General features: G+C 42.0%; 1 protein-coding gene across 7 annotated transcripts in view; it reads right to left on the bottom strand.

The window, feature by feature from the left end:
- NRP1 (neuropilin 1) overlaps positions 1 to 14,227 on the bottom strand; it is a 126,247-nt gene that overhangs the window by 91,883 nt on the left and 20,137 nt on the right. The gene's annotated exons all lie outside the window — the stretch shown is intronic.

The raw sequence follows: 14,227 nt of genomic DNA, 5'->3' as shown, positions 1-14,227 counted from the left end.
AATGGGGTCTGTGTTCAACCTGATTATCTCGTATCTACCCCAGCACTTAGAACAGTGCCTGGCACTTAGTAAGTGCTTAACAAACACCATTTTAAAAAAGGGCAAGTCTTTCCTATGTTCTGTCATAATAAAAATTGATCTCTTTTTTTCCTTGCTAGTTAGAATGGGCACTTCTGTCATTTTCACCTCCAGGCACTCTCAAAAGAAGTTGTCAGAACCCCCAGACAGCCCTCCCAACAATCTTCAGAAAGCCATCTGATTTTCAAATTCTTGACTACAAGTTCTATTTACGAATATAAAGAGACCGGCTCACTCTTCCCCAATACTTCTTTTAATAATAATGTTGGTATTTGTTATGCGCTATGTTCAGAGCACTGTTCTAAGTGCTGGGGTAGATACAGGGTAATCAGGTTGTCTCTCGTGAGGCTCACAGTCTTCACCCCCATTTTACAGATGAGGTAACTGAGGCACAGAGAAGTTAAGTGACTTGCCCACAGTCACACAGCTGACAAGTAGCAGAGCCGGGATTTGAACCCATGACCTCTGACACCCAAACCCGTGCTCTTTCCACTGAGCCACGATGCTTCATTGTTTTCTGCCTCAATGCCCTTAACACTACAAGGTGTAATTCCCCACTCTATGTCTCCTCTGTTTTCCTATCTCTAAATTTACTTTGATTTTTAACAACCAAAAGTCAAACAAGCACCTTGCAGGGCAAGAGACAAAATCACACTTTATCTTTAGTAGCCAAAGACGAGGTATGAAGAAGACAGAAACAGCTAGACAGTAACCTCAGCTGTTTCAAGGAAGTTATTGTTTTCTATAAACACCCCTCGATGGGCATTGGCAAATCCCTGCACAAGTGTTACCATTTGAAGATGGTCTGACTTGTGGACATGGAGCAAACAAGAAGGAATGATCCATGCTCAGTAATTAAAGCGGCACGAATATAAAACAAATAAATCCTGGCATCAGGTTATAATCCCATCTGCCATCACCTTCTCCACATCTCTGTGACAAAGTAGGAAAATCTGAGAACTCCGATTTTTAAACGTGTTCAGTACAACTCAGATAAAGCTTCTTAAATTCTATCCCCAGCCTGTCAGCAGTGGCAGATTCCCAGTTTTTGTCAAATTAGTTGTATTTCTGTCAATACTTGTTTAAAAAAACCTGTCATAGAGTAGGTAGTCGGTCTGCGCTTCAATTATCTTTGAATATTACATAAAGATTTACAAATTACAAAACCATATCAGCTCATGTTTAGTGCAAAGTGTTGTTTCAACAAACAGAGATTCGATTTCTGAATATATTGCAATAGCTCATCAAAACATAAGAATTAGAGAGGAAGTCAGGCTGAGGTGTGCAGTGCTATTGTTGAAAGCAAGACAGCATTTCACATAATAATTTAAACACGCTACTAAGGCCTGACATTTTTAATGCTTTTTTGATCTCTTTCTTTTGGCTCTGTGTGTTCTTTGCCACTGTAGGGTGCAGTGCCTAGCAGGTTATGGATTAAATACCAAGTTTCAGTCTGCCAATAGCACTTTTAGGGAGGGGGAAATGATTGGGTACTTTTATAAATAGTCGCTCTGTAGGTGTCCACAGAAAGCAACCTTTATCCTGAGCCTTTAAAAGCTGCCTGCTTTTTAGACACAAACCAATCCATAAAGCTGCCAAGTTGAAATTTTCAGCTATTATCTAGGACATAGTCTAGGGCACCTTGTTAGGCTGATTTGACATTTTCGTTGGCTCAAATTAGGATCCCAGGCTCAACTAATGCAATCTGGTTCTGAAAATTAATTTAAGGTACATTTTCCCCCCAAGACATGCAACCCATGGAATTCATTTCCTTTATGAATCACAGCTTTTGGATAAAGCCTAAGGATTAAGAATCTTACTTTCAGAACGGCATTTATTCTAAAGATAGGAAATAACACAAAACATATTTCTCCCATCGCTAACCACTGCAGGTCTTTGAAAGTCTTTGAAATTTGGAAGCAAGAATCTCCTGACAACTATGAACTACCATAACGCACTGGGCAAAGTAAGAGTGTGTGGTAGAAATTTAAAGTGAAGGACAGAAACACATCAAGTGGATGTAAGCATGAACAAGGTCATTTTTCGAAGAATGCTATACAGTCATGATTTCTGGAGAGAGCCCAAAGAGACTGTAAATTGCTTCATAATAAATATTTCACTCTTAAAATCCTCGTGGGAAATGGTTACTAAAAATCAATCAATCAGTCAATGGTATTTACTGTGCCTTTACTGTTTGCAGAAAACCATATTAACTGCTTGGGAAAGTACAATGAAATAGAGTTGGTATTCATTCATTTTTATTTATTGAGCGCTTACTGTGTGCAGAGCATTGTATTAAGTGCTTGGAAAGTACTATTCAGCAACAAATAGAGACAATCCCTGCCCAACAACAGGCTCACAGTTTAGAAGGGGGAAGAAAGACATCAAAACAAGTAAACAGGCATCAATGGCATCAATATAAATAGAATTATAGACATAAACACATCATTAATAAATACATTAATAAATATGTACATATATACACAAGTGCTGTGGGGCAGGGATGGGGGTAGAGCAGAGGGAGGGAGTCAGGGTGATGGGGAGGGGAGGAGGAGCAGAGGAAAAGGGGGGCTTAGTTTGGCATAGAAGCAATGCCTGTCTACAAAAAGCATACGATCTACAGGGGAAGAGAGACAATAAAATAAATTACAGCTTTCACTAAATGCATCAAGACTCCTGGGTTCTCCTATGTAGTTTATTTCCCTGTCTGTAATTTATTTTAATGTGTCTTGCCCCATAGACCTTGGGCAGGGATCACATCTACCAACTCTGTAATATCATATTTTCCCAAGTGTTAAGTTCAGTCCTCCCACATGCAGTAAGCACTCAATAAATACCTTTGATTGATTTGAAATGACAGAACCGTACGGCTGCAAGAACTTGGGGAGCAGGAAGTCTTCAACGGACAACACCTCATACACTTCAGTCAATGGTATTTATTGAGTGCTCACTGTGGGCAGAGTGCTATACTAAGCACTTGGGAAAGTACATCAGAGTTGGTACACAGATTTCTTGCCCACATCAAGCTTACAGTCTAGAGACCTTAGTTTTATTTGGTGTTTCTATTACCAAAATACCTTACATTCCTCATTTCAACACGTCTGCGAGGTAGGGTCAAGTATTATTATCTCCATTTTACAGATAGGGTAACTGACACATGGAGAGGTTAAGTGACTTGTCCAAGCCCGAACAGCATAGACAAGAGGCAGAGCCGGGACTAGAACCCAGGTCCTCTGACTCAAAGAGCCGCAGTTCTTCCACTACACCACAATAAGTACCTCCTCTATTCTCAACAATCTCTAGAGAAGGAAATTCCCTAGCCTCCCATGGTATGCCATTCCAGTAAGCATACTCCTCACCACCAGGACACTGTTTCTTATGGGTCGCCTGATTTACTCACATTTGAGTTGTAAACCAATATCCTCTGTATAAGAGAGAGACCGTTTAAACAATGAGAAAGAAAGGGAACATTAGGGGGAATCTTTTCTGCTTATATGAATCTTGCAAACAACTTTCTCTCTGGGTTTAATTCCCTGTTTCTTCTGAAATAAGAAAAAAACATTTCTGAGACAGGTAGGTTTATTTGGTGTTAAACAATAGTAACTTATTCTAGATTTTTCCTCCCCAGGAATCTTTCTGTCATGGTGACCTTTGACTTCAACACTGCTAATACATCTCTCCACATCCTGGGGAAGAGAAAACAGAGATGGTTTGCTTCCTTAGATTTTACAACCTGCCCTTACTAATTAGTCTCTCCAATGGCTACTTTCTCTACACTTACCTGATAACATGAACTAGCTTTCCCTAGAAACAAACAAGATTTTTCAGAAGCATTCAGCCAATGTGAGGGGGAAAAGCAAAACATTTCACCAAGAAGGAGAAATGTCTGCCATCTGCTAAAAAGCACAGAGAAACTCCAGAAAACCAAAACACAGGTCATTAGCATAGAAAGGATACAGTACTGCTACAGCAATATGAAATGATCAACTTTGGCATGTCCATCCTAATGAATGGATCTTATCTATATGGATTCTTTCTCACGGTCCACAATTGGCCTTCTAATAGTGTTTTTCCTTAATAAGCATTACGAGGACAAACAAAACAAATCATAAAAGATAAGTTAAAGATGCTCATTTCATTTCCCCATTCTACAATACTACGCGAGGGAAATGCCACAGGAGCGGGGGGAAGGGGACATGCTTTTATTGAATCACAGAAGATTTGTATCATTTGGTGAAAGTCTTTGTGTTTCCTGAAGGGTGAGGCCCTGATCCCATGCTGACGCACCGCATTTTTCTACCTAACCCACTGGGTAGGCCCTCAAATGCTTCTGCAGGTGGTACTTCTCTTGGAAGTCCATGGGGTGTCATAATATCCAACGGAGATATACGATGGATGTTTTGGCTCGCTACTGATAGGTGCACGTTTGGCATAAGGAGCCTTATCTTTCAACAAAAGAAAGACTTACGGTCTGATGAATGTTGTTTCTGGGTACTTGACAAGGAGGGCTGAGGCAGCATTCCCCAAAAAAAGAAATCAAGGATGCTGTACATGGACAAATCCTTTCGGGGTTGGTGGGGAGACACCCCACAGGGGAGTTGGTCAAAAATGGAATTGATCTTGGGCTTGGGAAACAGTGCACAAAGAAGCAGCCTTTTCACATCCACATTTGCAGGGAAAAACTCAGCTCCTTGAACTCCTGTTCAGCTACTTATTTGACAGCAGAACACAGAATGCAATTGTTGCCTTAACCTAAGAGTGGCATTTATTTAGATTTATACACACATGGGACAAACTTTCATCCAGCAAAACCTCCATACACTTCACAACCTGATTATAAGTTTTATAACATCATTACAACTACAGACAGGGTACAAACTACTCTTTGTCTGCCACTAAAATCTGCATGATTCCCTTGCAAACCACACAGAAAATTACTGATGTTTGGACCCAATTCCTCATTGCTCAGGGAAGACTGCAGAACCAGGGCCATTAACTCTACTTTTTAATGAAGTGGAGTAAATCTGGGAAAAAATATTTTATTTGTAACATACTACTGGGTGATTTGGAAAGCTGGAGCATGACTTTAGCCTAAGGGCTCCATTCCGAACACATATCAAGATACTTGCTGTGACTGCTCATTGTAACTAAAGTATGCCTACATCTATCTTGCAGTCTGCCTCCTAACAGCCAAAGTAGAAGGCTTCTTCCCGGTGTCATTAAACACGCTAGCTGTGGTGCTGCTTATTTTAATTCCCACTTTTTATCTCGTGGTCAAAGTGCAACTTCTTTCAAGGGGGCTACTTTTTCCATCAAAGAGAGGAGGATGCATACATGGGAGTTGCTGTCATAAATCATGCAGGCGCCGGTGGGAGGAGAACAGACCCCAAGTGTATGCACTACATCAGGGTGCACATATTCAGCTGAAAAATGCCCTCGAGGCCTGAGAAAAGAGGAATTCTTAAGTGCTGGATGCTTGTCTCAAAAATAATTTGAGTTAGAAGCATAGTGCCCTCTGAAACCAGAACTATATAGCCCTATTAGAAATACTCTGTCAATTCTGAGTCATGATGTGAATTTGTTTTTTCCCAATTATGCTAATTTCAGCAGGCAATTAATGCATGATTTCCAATAGGGATAAGTGGGCTCTCCAAACCCTTTTGACCCTCTGGAAGTGACCTCCTACAAATGGAAGCACAGTTTCTGAAAGTGTAGCGTTTCCCATGCTAGCATGGGTAGAACTCCATCAAAGTCGTAATAAGTTGACTTCACCTTGTGCGTTATTCTGAAGAAGCCAAAGTGCTTCACACGTATTATTTCAGTTTTCCTCACACTTTCCATGTGATGTAGACAAGGCGTAGGTGTTATTGCCATTTTACCATTCAAGAAATAGAGGAAAAAAAGATGAAGTCACTTTGACACCCAACTCAGCATTCTTCCCATCAGACACACTGCCACTATCAGGCCCTGACGATCCTCCCCAGACTCACACTTTTCAGCCAGGTCCCTGCTGGCTCCCTGCAACATTTTCATAGAGTTGGCAGCAGTAGTGTGGCACATTAAGTTCTGTATACATTTTACCTCTAGCCACCAAACTTTCAATCAAGCAATAATATTTACTGAGTTCCTACTATGTGCAGAGCACTGAACTAAGTGCTTGGGAGAGTACAGTACGACAGAGTTGGTAGACCCGATCCTTGCTCACAAGGAAGCAACATGGCTTAGTGGATAGAGCATGGAGCTGGGAGTCAGAAACCTGGGTTCTAATCCCAGCTCCTCCACTTGTCTGCTGGATGACCTTGGGCAAATCACTTCTCTTCTCTGTGCCTCAGTTCCCTCATCTGTAAAATGGGAATTAAGAATGTGAGCCCTATGTGGGACGGGGACCGTGTCAAACCCGATTACCTTGTATTTACCCCAGGACTTAAAAAAGTGCCTGGCCCAGAGTAAGCACTTAACATATACCACAATTATTATTACTATTATTACTATTAAGGAGCATACAGTCTAGAGGGGGAGAGAGAAATTAAAATAAATTACAGTTAGGAGAAATAAACAAAGCATAACGACATGTACATAAATGTTGCAGGGTAAGACTGTGAGCAGGGAATGTGTGTACCGACTCCATTGTACTCTCTCAAGTGTTCAGTGGAATGCTCTGCACACAGTGAGTGCTCAGTAAATACCAATGATTGATCGGTTGGAAAACACTGCCATTTAACTTCCAAAATGAATTAATCATCTCATTTTCTATTCCACACTCAAGCATGAATGATGATAATGGTATTTATTAAATGCTTACTGTGTTCCAAGCTGGGGAAGATAAAAGTTAATCAAATTGGACACAGTATGAGACACTGTTCCTGACCACCAGGAGTGGTTTGAGCTAGAATGGCAGGCAGAATGTGCTCTGGAAAAAAGGCATGAAGGAGCAAGATTCTCTACTTCTACAAAGCGTATTAAAGCACCATGGATCAGCTCTCGGCAGCTGGGAAAATAGGATGGAAGTGAAATTTTGCTGGTCTGAAATCAGGTTGGTTTAGCTTCTCTCTATTAGTACTTCATCCAGGATTTTCCCTTAAGCCATAAATTAGTGAGGTAGGGGGTGCCTGGCTGACCTTTAGAGTGGAATTTTCATAAAATAAATACACTGAAAGACAGCGAAGAAAAGTTACAAACCTCTTTAGGATCCCATATGTGAACAACTTGTAAACAGTCCATAAATATCACCTGCTGGGTGGGAGTCAAGCAAGATGATGCACAATTCTGCATTAACATGTTTTCTCCAACACTGAACCATCTGGTAATGACAATTTATTCTCTTGTTGGCATGGGCCTACAATTATAAAACATGTTACTACTGACTTCTGTCTGGAAACAGATGATCACAATTAACCCAGTAGAGTGGGTAGAGATGAAGTTCTATCGGAGGGGCTTTAAATGCCATAAAGTAAGGCTAAAGTAAGGCTGGAAGTGAAGAGCAACAAGATGAAGACCAGTGTACTCTGGAAGAGTTTTAGAAATCAGGAGAATGATTCAAATTTGCTTTCAGTGCAGCACCATTTAATAATAATAATACTAATAATTATAATAATGGTATTTTTTAAGCACTATGTGCCAGGCATATTCTAAGTGCTGGGGTAGATACAAGTCAAATAGGTAGGACACAGTCCCTTTCTCAGATAGGGCTCACAGTCTGAATCTCCATTTTACAGATGAGGGAACTGAGTCACAGAGAAGTTAAGTGACTTGCATAAGGTCAAATGGTGAAGTTGGGATTAGAGCCCATGATCCTCTGATTCCCAGGCTCATGCAGTAGGCCAGGCTGCTTCCCCATTTACAAAAGCGAACATGTTTGTGTTTGTCTCCCTCAGAGTGTAAGCTCTTTGTGGGCAGGGAATTTGCCATTTCTTTATTCTGTATTTCCCAAGTGCCTAGGATAATGTATCGCAATGAGTAGGCACTCAATAAATGCAAAGAGCACTACTACAAATCAAAAAGAAAAAGCGTTTTGGCCAAAAACATCTTAGGTCTTAGTCTGAAGAATCAAAAGCAACTGAACCATACTAAGAACTAGTTTGCTTGCCATATTTTAAGAAAAAAATATTTTAAAAGCTTTTCTTGAAGGATAAAAGGGCAAAATATAAAAAAAAGAATGTTTAAAGTTCTCCTTTTAATTGTGAAGAAAAATTTATTTTTGGAAAAGCTTTCTGGCTAGATTTTCATGTTGGGAATTATTTTGTGACTGAATTTTGACCTCAGTCTCCCCCTCAAACCAAAAAAAGAAAAAAATACCCCAAAACAGATTGGAGTCACTGACAGCTGTAACTTCTGTAGATTATCTCTAGCTGGCACAGAGTTTCAGAGCAGAAGAAACGTCTTAGGTTTCTCTTAAGTGGACACGAATGACGTGCCATGGGAAACAAAGCTCAAAAGGGAAAAGGCAGGCTAATGTCTTTATTATTACAAACAGGCACAAAGACAGACATATTTTAATGTCATTACCCTCCTCTCCCCACCCCCCAAGAACACAAAACTTTACAATTATACTTTTAATCAAGAATTCCTACTTATGTTGCTGCTTCCTGTCCTTCTGGGTTCCTATGATATACAGTTTCCATCCTGGCCTCATCCTGTTTTGCCCCTTTTCTTATATGCTAAGGAGTCTAGTCCTGCAGCCTGCCAGCATTTTTCAAAGCACCAGAAGTCTGTAAACAGGAAAGATTTCCTCTGAGGCAGAGCTGGTCCCTTGCTGATCAAAAGAAGGTCTAGGGATAAGGATTTCCCCAAGTTTTGAGTTGTTAGCACTTTCCAGATCAGTTGCTTTCTCAGAGGGTATGCTACTGTTTGGACCAGGGCATCAACAAGAAAGTCATCCTGGCACCTTGCCAGTAACCCCAGCACCACACAAAAGTCACACAAAGAAAGCAGATTGCAGCTACCCTTATCTATAGCACTGAGGGTGGCAGGGAGTATGACAATAGAGTCCCCCCTCACATACAAGGGCCCATTCTTGCTTTAGCAGACTGACACCTCCAAGCAGCTCCTCTTACCCACTCAGCAATCATCTTTCCATCCTCTTCTGCATAAACTCCCTTGAGACTTCTACCTAAGTCCACTACCTCTATTTTCTATTGACTTCCTCCTTACACTCTGCCAACTATATCGCACCCTTTTTTGTGCCATACTCACTAAAGTCTCCAAAAACAGCTTTTTGGGTGGAATTTAATTCTTTTTGGCTCAGACCCTTGAACTTTCGGCTGCCTTTCTGTTGATTCTGATGGCCATCCACTCAGTCTTGAAACTCCTTTTGGCCTAATTTCCAAGGATTCAGTCCTCTTATTTTTAATGGCATTTTAAAGTACTTACTATGTGCCAGGCACTGTACTAAGCACTGTGGTAGATACGAGCTAATCAGGTTGGATAGAGTTCATGTCCCGCATGAGACTCACAGTCTTAATCCCCATTTTACAGATGAGGTAACTGAGGCACTGAGAGGTTAAGTGACTTGCATAAGGTAACACGGCAGACAAGTGGTGGAGCCAGGATTAGGACCCAGGGCCTCGGATTCGCAGACCTGTGCTCTTTCCACTAGGCCATGCTGCTGCTTCTGATTCTATATTTACTTCTCTGACCTTGCCTTCTTACTCCCCTCTGCGGGACTCTCTGCCTCGTCTCATCTTTAACTGCGGACTCCCTAGGGGCTCCGTACTGAGCATGCTATTTCTCTCTATATGTTCACTCTCTTGGGGAGCCCATCCACTCACAGATATTTCAACTACTCCCTCTGCACAGATGACTCCCAATTCTTTATCTCCAGACCTGACCCTGCACTGCTCTCCAAGCTCATATTTCCTCCGCTTCCTGGTACATCTCCATTTGGATACTTCACTGCCATCTTCATCTTAATATGTCAAAAAACTAAACTTCCCATCTTCCTTCTTAAACGTTCTCCCCCTAACTTTCCCATCACTGTCAACAGCACCACTACCCTCCCTATCCCCCACACTCTCAACCTTCGAGTCAACTTTGACTTCTGCCTCTCATTCACCCCCTCAGATAATCGGTCACCCATTCTTGCTCATCATCCTCAGCCATATTTCCTGCATCTGCCCCTTTCTCTTCTCCTGACTGGGATTTATTAAGAGATTATTTTTATAGGCCCTCCAGGCTCCAGCCTCTTCCCACTCCAGCCTATCCTGCATGCAGTAAAAAAAAAGCACCTTTCTTAAATGCCAAGCTGTTACGTCTACACTTCTCTCCTTTCCTCTAGCCACTGCTAGGAAGCTGTTGTGTGGACTGGCCACAAAACTAAAATTGAGAAGCACAGACAAATTTTCAATGTTACCAACAAGAAATTGCTATTGATGGGTAAAAGATGATACTGAACACTTATGGAAACAACTTGAAGCTTTAATTGCAAAAGCATCCAGTTTAGGGCCCAAGACACAGTGGGTTTCCAATGAGTCCTAAATAAATACTAATTGTTCCTGAAAAAATGGCCACCATTCCTGTGTCAATCTGTCAGGAATTCTCCCTCTGGCAGTTGAATAGAAACTATGTTTTTTTGATTGGGTACTTTTGAGGATTTGCTGCCTCCACCATTATGGATGAAAGCAAAGGATGTTGCCAGAAAATCAGTGCTAGCTAATGACAGACCTTTAGACAAACCTTGTTCTCTTTCTGCTGAGCAGCCAACTATATCTAATGGTGAGTTAGGTGTGGTTCCGCCGGTACAAAAGCAAAGACCAACAATCAGGGAAACTGGAAACACTAGAAACCAGGGTCAGACTCTCTCATGGAGCATTTGGACAAGGGCCCAGTGGGGTAAATTGCACATGCCCTTTTCCAGAGGGGGTGGGGAGCAGCAGCAGCTCTGGCCCACCCTAAGCCTGCCTCCTAGGTGGGGCCTTTCTTAAAGTAGGGCTAATTAGAATTACTGCCCCAGGCCCAATGTCCTAGAGGAGGTCCTCAGCACCTGATAAGCACATCACCAGACAGAGCAGCATTAGCAAGGAGAGAGAGAAGGTGCTTTCCCCAGAGGGAATATACTGGCATACCCTTGCTATCTTCTCCCCTCTCCCCTCTGCAATGAAGCAGCTGTCCACAGTTCTTTCTGCTGGAAGGTGTGTGGAGTCCCCATTGGGCACTGGGTTGTGTGGAGTTCCCCTTCCTGGGACAGGTGGGGACACTACGGAGGCATATGTGTCTCGTGAAATTTAATGGAAGAACTTTAAAACACCTTCTTCCCAGACTGCGTTATTTACTCACCTCCCTGGGGTAGGCCCAGGCCCTTTGATATCACACAAGTTATCTAATCCCTAAAAGTCTCATTTCTACAGGCTTCACTCTACAGTCTGTCAAACTCGGAATCAGCAGTTACAAATTTAGGAGGAGTGTTATTTCTGTTCTGCTTGTCACCCCCTTTAAGAACTCCACCCAGTCCTTTTTCACTGAATTTCTAGTACTCTGTTCTGCTAGAGAAGATGCCCAAGTAAGGGAGGGTGTTCTTTCATTCATTCATTCATTCAATCGTACTTACTGAGCGCTTACCATGTGCAGATCACTGTACTAAGTGCTTGGAAAGTACAATTGGGCAACAAATAGAGACCATCCCTACCCAATAATGGGCTCACAGTCTAGAAGTGGGGAGAGACAACAAAACAAAACAAGGAGACAGGCATCAGTAGCACTAATCTCATTACTGCCTCACTGCTCACAGGGTCCTTCAGTTTCCAATGGATCTAGAGTAGGAATTCCCAGCACAGAGCTGGGTTTTCTGGCTGGTATGCACAGTCTCCATGGGATGGTAAAATAGTATAAGGCAGTCCAAATTTTGTCCTTAATTTCCCAACACATGGCAGATGCTCAATGCAAATTCACAGACTCCACTGGAGAGCCATCACCTAGATGAGGAAAAGATAAGGGAAAGAAGGAGGAGGCTCTAGAGAACCGCCTTGCTCTCACCACCCCTAAGCAGCTACCGAGAGCCACTCAGCCCTGGTCTCCAGAACCAACACATTTAAAAAATCTCCCAGATCCATCCCTGTTCTCATACCTTCCCTAAATTAGTCCTCTTTCAGCCTTCCTCTGACAGAAAACGCTCGGTCAATCAAAATCAGCATTGACCTAAGTTAAAGACAAGGGCCTGCTAGCGAAATTAATGTTCATAAATGAAGTTTTATTCTTTTAACAAAAAGTGTACAATAGTTTTACCATCCCTGTTACTCTGAGAAATGATGTGATTTGCCAAATTAAGCTTACAAACAAGGTTCGACTATTGGCTGTAGAATGTCTACATCTATCTTATAGTGTTTCTCTGGCATAAATAGAAGAGACAGGGAGAATAAGCATAAAACTCCACTGCTGGACTGTGACATGGTGTTTATAAAGGCAGATGTCTGCTGCAATCTGGAAGGTGGAGGCATGGGGGGGGGGGGGGAGAGAGAGAGAGAGAGAGAGAGAGAGTGTGTGTGTGTGTGTGTGTGTGTTCATGCCTACGGCCACTGAAAGTAACTTCCTTCAACAACTGACTTGGCACTAAGGCTTCTGATAACAAAGGTCCTTTGGAAAATGAAAGCGAGTCAAGAAACGACAATCACCAGAAGCAAAAGCTGTAATGTATTTTCTCACTACCTTCACTTCAGATGCTTCCTTCAAGAATAATTGCTCATTATCTATGAGATGTGGGCACTATTCAGGAAATAACTGTCTTAGGTTTATTTCCTGTGTGACTTAAAACCTTTGTGAGATATTTTATAATGACTTTGAACACATGCTATAAAAGGTCGCGTCACCCTTAGAAAATGTCTATTTAACATCTGGGAAAAGTATTCCCTGCAAGAAAGATGATACAGAAACAAATTTACTTGACTGGGAGCTTCAGGAATATATTTTCATTGTTTTATGCCATTTCAATCTCCAGTTTAGTATGTGCTGGGCCAGCTGCTGGGATTCTAGCAACTCAAAGCAACAAGTGCTCAGACCCCCTGGGTCAATACTGGGCAAAGTAAGTTTTCTGCCTTTGCATTCACAATCATGATTCTTTTTTTTCCTAGGGCATTTTACAAGAATGTACATTATGAGAGGCTGAAGGCTAAAGACTACAGCTGCCTGACAGACCAGAAGGCAGAAGTCTAATTCTATAGAATTCTCCTCTGTACCATAATTAGGTAAAAATGAGAAGCAGCGTGGCTCAGTGGAAAGAGCACGGGCTTTGGAGTCAGGGCTCATGAGTTCGAATCCCAGCTCTGCCACTTGTCGGCTGTGTGACTGTGGGACAGTCACTTAACTTCTCTGTGCCTCAGTTCCCTCATCTGTAAAATGGGGATTAAGACTGTGAGCCCCACATGGGACAACCTGATTCCCCCATGTCTACCCCAGCTCTTAGAAGAGTGCTCGGCACATAGTAAGTGCTTAACAAATACCAACATTATTATTATTATTATTAAAAACAACAGACAGATTCAATGCTTCCATGCATAGCCCTGCAACAAAAACAGATTCACCATGTCCCCTTAATTAGAATGGAGCTGGAACTCAAGATCCATATTCTCAAAGCTATGAAAAGGGAACATGTATACCCTACCTCAGGCTTGACATGGAAAACACACACACACAAACCTTGAACACACTCAGCCCTACATTTTCTGTCCTTTATATAACTGTAAAATTGAGACAATGATTTAGTTTTAAAGAACAAGAGGATTTTACAGGGCATGTGCATTTCTAAGGGGCAAATAAAAATGTCCCCTTTTTCAACAAAGACTCACTCCAATCATCATCAACAACAGTATTTATTAAGTGCCTACTGAGTGTGAAGTCCTATACTAAGTGCTGGAGAAAGTACAGCCAAAGCAAGACACAAGATCACTGCCTTCCAGGAGCTTTCCATCTGAGAGGGTAGAAAAGCAAGCAAAAACGGTCTACCGACGAACAAAAGGAACGAGAAAATTCCTTTATGCCTTCAGAGGTGAAGGACCCTCACTGAAAAACTACTCACAGTGTTTCTTAGGGTGGATAAGTTTAACAGGAGCTCTGGAAATATATGGCTAACCAAGATGGAGAAGACCACAGCTGCTCTAGAGGTGGCTACCCCGGAAACTGGCTATTAGCCTAGGGTGCTATGGCCCAGAAGTGGTGTTGTCCT

This window comes from Ornithorhynchus anatinus, chromosome 13 (genome assembly GCF_004115215.2).
Source record: "Ornithorhynchus anatinus isolate Pmale09 chromosome 13, mOrnAna1.pri.v4, whole genome shotgun sequence".
Lineage (NCBI taxonomy): Eukaryota > Metazoa > Chordata > Mammalia > Monotremata > Ornithorhynchidae > Ornithorhynchus > Ornithorhynchus anatinus.
This window is presented reverse-complemented; position numbering and strand designations above follow the sequence as displayed.